This window comes from Scylla paramamosain, chromosome 23 (assembly GCF_035594125.1).
Source record: "Scylla paramamosain isolate STU-SP2022 chromosome 23, ASM3559412v1, whole genome shotgun sequence".
Taxonomy (NCBI): Eukaryota; Metazoa; Arthropoda; class Malacostraca; order Decapoda; family Portunidae; genus Scylla; species Scylla paramamosain.
Window position 1 is genome coordinate 10,320,486 of NC_087173.1, and position 10,000 is coordinate 10,330,485.

General features: G+C 40.3%; 1 protein-coding gene across 11 annotated transcripts in view; it reads right to left on the minus strand.

Annotated features, from left to right (window-relative positions):
- LOC135112139 (transforming acidic coiled-coil-containing protein 3-like) overlaps positions 1 to 10,000 on the minus strand; it is a 107,990-nt gene that overhangs the window by 87,774 nt on the left and 10,216 nt on the right. The gene's annotated exons all lie outside the window — the stretch shown is intronic.

Here is a 10,000-nt window from a genome sequence, read left to right on the forward strand (position 1 = left end):
CCCCAAGGTCATGATTAACCAAGGGATTTTTCTCCGTCGTTTCCGTTGAAGTGAAGGAATTCTCTCTGTGTGTAGTTTTTCTAGTGCATGGCAACTCTCATATTGATTACACGAGGCAGCGGTGGTATTCGTGAGTTTTCAGAGATTTGCGTGAGTTTTTACAAAGTTTCGTACACATGGAGAAAAGAATGAGTTTGTATTTTTTTTTTTCTCAAGCACCGCCAGGAAAGTATTACGTATGGTTGGTTATTTGTTAGAGTAAGTGTGTGGTGTTTCGTTTTATCATCAGTGGTCTTATGTCCGTGTGTTGCAGTGTTAGCGTTCTCTGTTCTGTGAGAGGCTGGTGTTCTCTCGCACGCTTTGTTCTCTCATCAGGAGCGTTTTCAAAGGCCACGGAGATGATATTCAGGTTCACACGAAGTTTTTTTCTCGTTAGTGATGCAGAATCCTTGTTGAACTTTCACTGCAATCATGAAACACTCTTGAAAATCCCATTAGCTTCCACTAGTCTTGTCAAACTTTCACCAGAATCATGAAAACATCCTTGAAAACCGTAATACTTTCCTCTAGTCTCGTAAACTGCTAGTGAAATGGATAACTTTCACTACAGCCTGTTAAATCATCGCAACAATCATGAAAAAGCACTTTTGCAAATCACACCAACTTTCACTAGACCCTGTTCAACTGTCACTCGAATCGTGAAAACAGTATTGAAAACCCTAATGACTTCAACTGACTTCGTTAAATTATGGAAATACACTTGAAAACCTTAATGACTTCAGCCATCACCTGAATCATGAGAACACCCTTGAAAACCCTAATACCTTCCACTAGACCCTGTGAAAAGTATTAAAATCACGAAGGCACCCTTGAAAGCCCTATTAACTTCCACTAAAGCCTCTTAAGCCTTCACTCGAATCATGAAAACATCCTTGAAAACCCTGACAGCTTCCACCGGAGCCTGTTAAAACTATCACTAACATCACGAAAACACTTGAAAAACCTTACTGCCTTCCACTGCACCCTGTAAAAAGCCAAACAAAGACGCCAACACGCTTCAAGACACAGACCAAACCATACCAAGAGAACCAGGCGTGGCATAACAGTACGAGTACACCACCGAGTCCCGCGCGTGGAAACAGAGTGTGACAGAGTATGATAATAAAGGTAATGGTAACAGCGAGCTCCCTTCCTCCCGTGACCTAGATAAGTACAGAGCCAGCGTCCGTCACAAAGTTCAATATGATAATGACTCACTCAGCTGTGGCGACCCTGTGAGGCGTGACTGACCGGGGGACACTGACACTTGCATAGGCTTCAGTTTTGTAAAGTGTTATGGAGAGGGAGGGATGCAACAATTGTGGGAGGGGGAAGGAGATGAAGTAAAGGTTATAGCAGAGGGTGTGGCTGTTATGGGGGTTGTGAATTGTTATGGAGGACTTAAAAACTATTGTATGTAATGAATGGGATGCTACAAATGAGGGGGGAAGGAAGGAAGGTGAAGTAGAGGTTAAGGCAGAGTATGACTGGTATAAAGGCTGTGAATTGCTGCTTTAACCTAACTCAAAAACTGGTATAGTGATCAAGGATGCTACAACAAGTGAGGAAGGGAGGAAGAAGATGGAGTGGAGGTTATAGCAGAGGGTATGACTGTTATAGGGGTTGTAGTGTTATTTTAAACTAACTTAACTTAAAAACTATACTATAGAGAATGACCAGCGATACAGCAAGGATGGGAGAAAGGAAGGAGATGAAGTAGAGCTTATAAGAGAGGGTTCGGCTGTTATAGGCAGATAAATATGTAAAATAAGGTACAATAAAATAAATAAGTAGATAAACAAATCAAACAAAAATAAGGTAAAATATAGTAAGATGAAATAAACTGATAAATAAAGTAAAATAAAAAAATATAGAAATAAATAAAAAATAAAACATATAAACAGAAAAATACAATCAGCAAAAAAATGAAAAAATAAAAATAAAACAAAATAAACAAACGAAAATAATAAGGAAAAATAAAATAAACAAACAAAAAGAATAAGGAAAAAATAAAAGAAACAAACAAAAAAACAAGAATCTAAACAAATTAATCAATCAATAAGTAAGAAACAATTATTAAAAGTACCTTACTATTACTACTAAGATCCCTACTTCAGTACTCCCATAAATAGGCCTTACTTAAGTAGCAGTATCTCTAATGGGGAGGTAATTTAAGTACGCCCCCCCACCTCTCTCTCTCTCTCTCTCTCTCTCTCTCTCTCTCTCTCTCTCTCTCTCTCTCTCTCTCTCTCTCTCTCTCTTTCACTGTACTCATCATTTCCCTTTCTCCTGATTATTTCCTTCCTCGTAATTGGAACAGGAAATGGTGGTGGTGGTGGTGGTGGTGGTGGTGGTGGGGGGAATGGGGAGAAGGGTGGAGGGGGAGGGAAGGTAGATGATGATGATGATGATGATGATCATAGAACAACAACAACAACAACAACAACAACACCAACAACAACAACAACAACAACAGCAGGAAGAAGAAGAACAAGCACAAGAAGAACAAGAACAAGAAGCAACAGCAGCAGCAAAGAAGATGATGACGAAGAAGAAGAAGAAGAAGAAGAAGGAAGAAGGAAGAAGAAGGAAGAAGAAGATCAACAGCATAATCCCCTTATTACAAAACATTCTCATATTTCCAAACAACTAAGTGAATGCGAATACTCTCTCTCTCTCTCTCTCTCTCTCTCTCTCTCTCTCTCTCTCTCTCTCTCTCTCTCTCTCTCTACGCATTATGACCCTTTTGTTACGGAATCATTACATCAATCAATCTCTCTCTCTCTCTCTCTCTCTCTCTCTCTCTCTCTCTCTCTCTCTCTCTCTCTCTCTCTCTCTCTCTCTCCCGGCAGCTGGTCCTTTGTCCTGGCCGGTGCGGGCGTGGGTGCGGTACTTGGCGCGGCGCGGGCGTGGCCTCTACACAGCCTCCAACAGCTGATAACACCATGCCCTCCACGCCCAGCCCCCTCTCTCTCTCTCTCTCTCTCTCTCTCTCTCTCTCTCTCTCTCTCTGGTCGTTTTTTTCTTTCTAAAAGCTTTATCAATTTTTGTTATTTTCTGTTATTTTCTTACTGACATACGTAGTTTCTCTCTCTCTCTCTCTCTCTCTCTCTCTCTCTCTCTCTCTCTCTCTCTCTCTCTCTCTCTCTCTCTCTCTCTCTCTCTCGGAACAAACGATTTTCTTTCTCAGTAATTCAAAGCAATTGATCAATCAAACGAATCGAATATGAACACTCTCTCTCTCTCTCTCTCTCTCTCTCTCTCTCTCTCTCTCTCTCTCTCTCTCTCTCTCTCTCTCTCTCTCTCTATCTATCTCTCTCTATCTCTATCTGAAACATCACACATCCCGTGACAGTATTGCCAACACAAACAAAACACACCACCATCACCATCATCACCACCACAACCACCACCACCACCACCACCACCACCACCCCTCCCCCCATTACACGCACGAGAGAAACTAAGAGACAGGTACATTTATTTTAACTCTATTGTCGTACTAGAGAATACGTACAAAAAAAAAAAAAGATTCGTTATTCTAAGCTTTGCCAAGATGCATTTATCACCTGCCTTAATATAACTCTTGTGGGGCCCTGAATTTTCACCCTCGTAATACGTGTGTGACTGAACGGAAGGCCACAATATTCTGAAACACTCCTGCGCCGCACCTCCACTTCATTGAAAAGGCTCTAGTTGAAGCTATGCAGGTTTTTAATTCCGCTTTTACGGTTCTAGTGACAGATTATGAAGATTTCCACGTTATTAACAGAAGGAACACTCTTGAGAACCAGGCTAATCATCTCTGTAGCCTTTGAGGATAGTCACAGAGAGGGCAGAGCGTTTCAAAATACAAGTTTATAAGTTACATATGTTTTTAAGGGTGTCTTTAAGGCTTTATGGGCAGATTAACAAGATTTCTACGTTATTCACTGGAGAAACACTTGAGAACCAGGTTAATCATCTACGTGGCCTTTGAGAATAGTCGCAGAGAGGGCAGAGCGTTTCAGAATACAAGTTTATAATAAGTTACACGTGTTTTTAATGATGTATTTACGATTCTGGTGAAAAGTTGACGATATTTCTTTATTTTAGGAGGAACACTTGAGAACTCAGCTAATCATCTTTGTGGCCTTTGAGAGTGTCTGAATACAAGCCAGACACAGACAAAATATACATCACATTAATAAACCAATGGAAAAAAAAACAAAAAAACTTACCTTCCCTCTGCACAGTGACGCAAAGGGAACAAAACAGTCTATACATTTTGGATAACAAGAGAAAAAGAAAAATGAAAGAGGAAGAAGAAAACAGAAGCCCCAGACAGTGAGGAGGGACGCGTGGGGAGTGGCGGCATTAAGGACAACAACACTCCCCACCACCAACTCAAACAATAACACAAAAAAATAAACTACAGGAAAAAAAAGGGCATCTCACCTCCACAAAATATACAACGCAATAATGAATCAAATAAATCCCTCTGCAAAAATAAGGCAACACTCCCGACCAGCAACTCACCTCAACAATAACGTGAAAATAAACACTAATAACAATCTTACCTTTACAAAATATATAATGAAGAAAAAATACACCTCACCTGTACAAAATACACATCACATTAACCCTTTCATTGCGATATACAACAATTTAAAGCACGAAAAAAATACATATATAATCCTTGTCAGCATGTACAGGAAAGAAGCGCATAAAAACAACATATCTTGCAATTTTTAGGCAATACAGTGTTTGGAGGTGGCTGTGGAACAAGAAAACATATCTCAGAGTAGTTAGTAATTAAGGAGAAACGTATCAAAGAGCAGTAAAAGGGCGAACTAATATATAAATACACACATACGAATATACACAATAACCAACACCTCAATAAAGCAATGGAAACAAACACAGTCCTTCCTTGTACATACACAATACAAGCCACTGTATACAAGGATATAGGACGTTGCTTTCCCTTCCCTTGGTGGATCCTAAACACTTTGTAAGTCAGGACCCTTTTAGCACACTCAAGGAGAACCAGTAAGTATCCTCCCACCAGTCGCGTCCACACACACACACACACACACACACATGGCGACACACGTACACATTCTCAGCCACCTACATGTATATCAATCTACACCTACACATGTAAACTTATACTACATAATACTACACACACACACACACACACACACACACACACAAGGAAACACAACATAAATACGTATATACTCAGCCACATACACTACCCACATCACACACACACACACACACACACACACACACACACACGTTCCTTGGCACCACCTGTGTATATGTTTACACTCTCACTCATTTAGGACACCTGAATACCATCTCTCTCTCTCTCTCTCTCTCTCTCTCTCTCTCTCTCTCTCTCTCTCTCTCTCTCTCTCTCTCTCTCTCTCTCTCTGTACGCATGACGGAAATAAAAAGAAGGTCGCGTTTATAAATATAACTTTTTTTTCTATCCTTGTCTCAGAGCTTTGTTATTATTATCTTCTGTTTTGATCTAGAGAGGGCAGATAGTAGTTAATTTTCTTCCCTTTTCCCCTTACTTTTCTAGCTATAAGCAGTGGAAGAGATAGGAAGGCACTGGTTATTAAATCGAGTGGTAGATGAATAGAATAAACTCAGTAATCAGCTTGTTAGTGCCGAGTCATTAGGGAGCTTTAAAAAGAACATCACATAAATTTATGGTTGCGGATAATAGGTGGAAAGTATTTATGTATGTATGTATGTAAGTATTTTTGTTTTATACAGGGAGAGCCGCGTGTTGGCCCGATGGCTTCCTGCAGCTTCCCTTGCTCTCTTGTGCTTCTGAACAGGCAGTGATTCTCATCCACGAGTAAATTTATTCCTAGGAGGCAAAAAATTATATAGCAGGGGATAAATAATTGAGAGAGAGAGAGAGAGAGAGAGAGAGAGAGAGAGAGAGAGAGAGAGAGAGAGAGAGAGAGAGAGAGAGAGAGAGAGAGAGAGAGAGAGAGAGAGAGAGAGAGAGAGAGAGAGAGAGAGAGAGAGAGAGAGAGAGAGAGAGAGAGAGAATGCTAAGTATATAAGTGTGTGTGTGTGTGTGTGTGTGTGTGAGGGAGAGAGGAATGTTTTTTTTTTTTTTTGTATGGAAGCAAGGGAGTAAGTGGAGAAATTCATCAAGCAAGGGGAGGTGGGGGAGGTAATGATTGAGAAAAGCTTGAGAATCGCTGCTGTAGAGTGAAAATGGTCCAGGTTTTCAAGGGCGTTATGATTCCAGTGATAGATTAATTAACAAGTATTTTGCATCATCATTAGGAAAAAAAAAAATAAATAAATAAAATAACATACACAAGAACCTAACTAATCACCTCTGTGTGGGCCTTGTAAACTCCTGATGAAAATATAAAGGGTTTCTGAAAATCGACATCTCACTATCAAAAAATTACTATCTGATCTTGCTATCCAAATCTTACTATCCAAATCTTACTATCCTGATCTTACTGTCTAAATCTTACTATCCAAATGTCGCTATCCAAATCTTGCTATCCAAATCTTACTAACCAAATCTTACTACCCAATCTTACTATCCAAATCTTACTATCCAAATCTCACTATCCAAATCTTACTATCTAAATCTTACTATCCAAATGTCGCTATCCAAATCTTACTATCCAAATCTTACTATCCAAATCTCACTATCCAAATCTTACTATCTAAATCTTACTATCCAAATGTCGCTATCCAAATCTTACTATCCAAATCTTACTATCCAAATCTCACTATCCAAATCTTACTATCTAAATCTTACTATCCAAATGTCGCTATCCAAATCTTACTATCCAAATCTTACTATCCAAATCTCACTATCCAGATCTTACTATCCAAATCTTACTATCCAAATATTGCTATCCAAATCTCACTATCCAAATCTTACTATCTAAATCTTACTATCTAAATCTTACTATCCAAATGTCGCTATCCAAATCTTACTATCCAAATCTTACTATCCAAATCTTACTACCCAATCTTACTATCCAATCTTACTACCCAAATCTCACTACCTTAATCTTACTACCCACTGTTACTATCCACACCTTATCCAAACCAAACAAAGCAAACACGTGCATCACCTCACAGTCTCCCATCACCTTCACTATCCTCACCTTCCTTCCCACACCTTCCCTCCCACATCATCCCACCCAAACCTACCAAACCAAACACGATCATCACCCCCCTCCCCCAAACCTCACCCCCCTTCCCAGCACGTGTAATTAAGCGCAAACCACCTGGCGTTACCTGTAGCCAATTAAGGACACGTGCAATCACCTGGTGGAGGAGGAAGCGTCTGGGCGGGCGCTAGACGAGGACAAGGAGCCCCGGAAAAGTTACCTGGTGGCGCCTAGTTAAAGCACCTGGAGACTACTAGTAGACCACACCTGATTGCCTAATAAAGGAATGATGGCCGATTGCTGTGTGTGTGTGTGTGTGTGTGTGTGTGTGTGTGTGTGTGTGTGTGTGTGTGTGTGTGTTAGGGAGGGTGGGGCAAGGGGAAGGGTAGAGGTAGGGGAGAGAGAGAGAGAGAGAGAGAGAGAGAGAGAGAGAGAGAGAGAGAGAGAGAGAGAGAGAGAGAGAGAGACTGCCTGATTGACTAATTAACTAAGTGACTGATTGACCTACTTAGACTAACTACTTAATTGACTGAGTGACTGACAGACAGAAAGACAGACTTACAGACAGACAGACAAGCAAACATACAGAAACACAGACGAATAAAATTAATGTAGAATCAAACAAACAAACAAACAAAGAACCAAGAAAGCAACTAAAAACAGGCAAACACACACACACACACACACACACACACACACACAGAGAGAGAGAGAGAGAGAGAGAGAGAGAGAGAGAGAGAGAGAGAGAGAGAGAGAGAGAGAGAGAGAGAGAGAGAGAGGAAGTCTGTATGTTAATGTATGTATGTATGCATGTACTCGTCTCCGGAAGGAAGGAAGACAGGGGCGGGTTGACAGGATGCAAGGAAGGTCATAAGATACAGAGAGAGAGAGAGAGAGAGAGAGAGAGAGAGAGAGAGAGAGAGAGAGAGAGAGAGAGAGAGAGAGAGAGAGAGTCATAAAGAAGTGAAGGAGGTAGGGATGGTTGGCGAGAGAGAGTGAGTCAGGAGGAAGAAGAGGGAGGGAGGAAGAGAGGAGGAGGAGGAGGAGGAGGAGGAGGAGGAGGAGGAGGAGGAGGAGGAGGGTTGGCACGCCCTTCCTGCACCACCACACACAATGGAGAGAAACTTTTCCTCAGGACTCTCCGGTACTGCCTCCTGTTACCTGCCCGACCTTCGCCTCACCTGTCTTTGATCAGCTCGCCTGGCACCCCGTGTTCATTGCCTTCCTCCTCCCACTGCCTCTCAATCTGCTGTTATTTAGACACTAGTACGTGCTTTGTTCTCTCTAGATGGCACAAGTATTATTTCATCTATCTTGTAATTAGTTCAGTTGTTTTGGTTAGGAATATTGGTGTTAATTGCTTTACTGTTGTTATTTTATCTAGATCGTATTTTTTTTTTATTCTACTTTTTCATGATTTAAAGTCTGAAGAAATTTTTTGATCGCAATTTTTTTTTTCTTTCTCTCCAGTGAACAAATATTCAATCTCAAAATTTTTATCAGATAACGCACACATGTTCTCTACTTAAAATGTCATGTATTCTTTTGTCTCCATAGGAACGGTGCGTGGATGACAATATCTGATGTCATGAACGTTTCACTTTTTAAACAACTACTCGGGGACATGTTCTCTTGCTGCGCTGCCATGTCCAACCTCTATACCGACTAGAAATTGCGTGATCTGTTTTCCTTTCTTTTTCTTTTCCTTTTAGATGCCTATAAAGCTTTCATACATTGTTGCATATCGCAGTGAAAGGGTAACAGACATCACTCTTATTTTATTTAGATATCAGTACGGGGTTTTTTTTTTTTAGATGGCACAGTACGAGTGTTGTTATATGTAGCTTGTTCATGCTTCTTTCTTCTGTGGGTGGGTGTGAAACGGTTCTATTTTGTATATGTCCCTTTGTTTGTGTGTGTGTGTGTGTGTGTGTGTGTGTGTGTGTGTGTGTGTGTGTTTGTTCTTGATATGCTGGCTACATTATATAATATTCCCCTGCCTGAAAACTTTTAGCGTATAGAAAGGTTAGCCTCAATTATTTAACTGTCAACATGATGTGTTTTGTAAACAAAGGAGATAAATAAATGTTTCAAATGTTTACTTCATTCTGCTGTTTTATTTGTATACCAGTATGTGCTTTGTTTTGGTGGTGGTGTTTATGTCATGCTAGACTCCTGCTTCATTTTGTACAAAGCATCGTTTTTATTTATTTATTTATTTTCCTATTTGTATATAATTGTGGGTTTTGCACTGAAAGGTGATGCTAATTTACTCTCTCTCTCTCTCTCTCTCTCTCTCTCTCTCTCTCTCTCTCTCTCTCTCTCTCTCTCTCTCTCTCTCTCTCTCTCTATTTATTTGTCTATCAATCTGTCAAACACTCAAACATGTGGCAGCCCCTCACACATTCCTAGCTTCCCTTCTTTTTATTACCATTATCATTTCCTTATCTATCTACTTCAGTATTTATTTTTAGTACCCCAGCCACCACACGGAGCAGCAACCCCACCACTGCTCCCTGTCCTCTCCCCTCCTCTCCTCCTGCTCCCTGCCTGTGTAAATATATCCTGTTTATTACTGTTCCTACACTCAAGTAAAGTAAATAATAACTTAATCAGTCCTTTTTTTCCTGTATTAAAGAGATGATTAGTATTACTGTTACAATTACTAGTGTTTTCTTTCTTTTTCCTCATTTTCCTGTTCTTCTTCTTGTTCTTTTCTCCTCTCCTTCTCTTCCTCCTCCTCATTTTCATCATCATCATATTTCTACTACTACTACGAGTACTTCATCTTATCAAGGTAATCT